The sequence below is a fragment of the Halyomorpha halys genome, unplaced genomic scaffold, assembly GCF_000696795.3.
Source record: "Halyomorpha halys isolate HHAL.00 unplaced genomic scaffold, Hhal_1.1 Scaffold96.1, whole genome shotgun sequence".
Lineage (NCBI taxonomy): Eukaryota > Metazoa > Arthropoda > Insecta > Hemiptera > Pentatomidae > Halyomorpha > Halyomorpha halys.
In genome coordinates, this window is record NW_027112403.1 from 975649 (window position 1) to 977301 (window position 1653).

A 1653-nucleotide genomic window follows, 5' to 3' on the forward strand; every position below is an offset into this window, starting at 1 on the left:
CTCGTGTTCTAGCTGCTTCTCCTTTTCGTCTCCAAGTCCTACTCTTGCCTTGCTGGCTATCCTATCGCTCATAGTCCCCTGCTTCAGTTTCTGTTCCTGAGGTCTTGGACATTTTCGTGGATTCACTCATGGATCCGTTCGTCCTTCGAGAGATTACCCTTCTCCGTAATCCCTGAACATTGACCTCCATCGGTTCAGGCACATTTTGCTCCCTCCGCCGATACATATAGGGAAACAGTTGAGCTATGTCCCTCTGCCCCACATTCAAAACATCGGGTGCGGGGACATTGTGCTACCAGGGCCCTGTTCCATAATAAAGTACAAACTAATACTATTAGTGTTGTAAATTTATCTTAATTCAATTACACAGGCTTGTACAATAGTAACTTGTACTTTAGTATTTTTTACTTCCTGTAATATCACTAATAGTCATCCCTATCATGAAAAAAATAAGCATTAGTATTATTACCACACTAGTTTCTACACTTGTACTATGAACTAATACTATTAGCTTCCATTATCAAACAGGGCCCTGGTGTCCAGTTTTACCACACCCATGGTACTTGCGGTCCTCCCGCCGACCATTGTTTCTGGGTTTAAATTGGCTCCTTCTATTTTCTGTGTTACCATTTCTCTCTCTTCTACCATCTCTTTGTTCTCTTCTTCTCCAAGGGTTTGGCATGTTTCTTGGCCGATGATATTCCATCCGAGTCCACCCTGGCTCCTCTACTTCCATTTGGGCCTCCAACTCTAGCGCTTGTATCAATGAGATCTTGAGCACATTCCACAAACGAGCGGTCTCTCGGCATTCCCTCTTTCTTGCCCAGTTCTCTTGCCAACTGAATCTTCAGTACCATGGATAGGAATTGCATCCTACCCTGTACTTGGATTGTCTCCATCATCTCGCTGAGTTTATCTTGAATTCTGTATTAGACTGTATCGGTTTTTTCGTTTCTCTGATCATCCATGAATATATCCACCGTCCTCCTCCGAATGCCTTCTTTAATCTTTCTTTGATGACCTTCCAGGAGATCTCTTCATCTGCCTGAATCTGATTTAGGATACTTCTTTTTACACGGCAGACTACCGCTGCTTTCAGTACTTTCGCACCCTCGCTGTCTAGTAGATCCTCCGACATCTTCGCTTCTATTCGCCCCATCAGGCGATCGCCCTCTTTTAAAAAATGATTTAATTCTCCGGTCTCTCAGGTTGAATTTTTCTAGGTCCGACACCGCCTTTCTCAGGTCCAGGGCAGTTGCCGTACGGACCTTAATCCATTCTAGCGTCATGGCATGAAATTGCGCTAAAGAGACTTCCAGTATTGGTTGAATCTCCTGCGGAGGTGAGTTGCCAGCTGCTAAATTGTGGTTTACTGCAGTTTGAAGTTGATTGTTTTGGTTCATATTCTCTAGGTTCAGAACTGCTCTTCTCACTACTCCGTTACTGGTCATAATTCAAAGAGAACAATGAAAAAACAAATTTTTCTTTTAGATTCAAAATTAATCCGGTATCTAAAGTTCCCGGGTTTCGGCATCAGTTAAGTATCGGCGAAAGCCAAATGTCAAAAAAAAAGAAGAAAGAATAAGATGTAACACGTGTGAATTGCTGTAACATACTGTTTTATTGGGTTCTGTACATCTCTTTATATATACA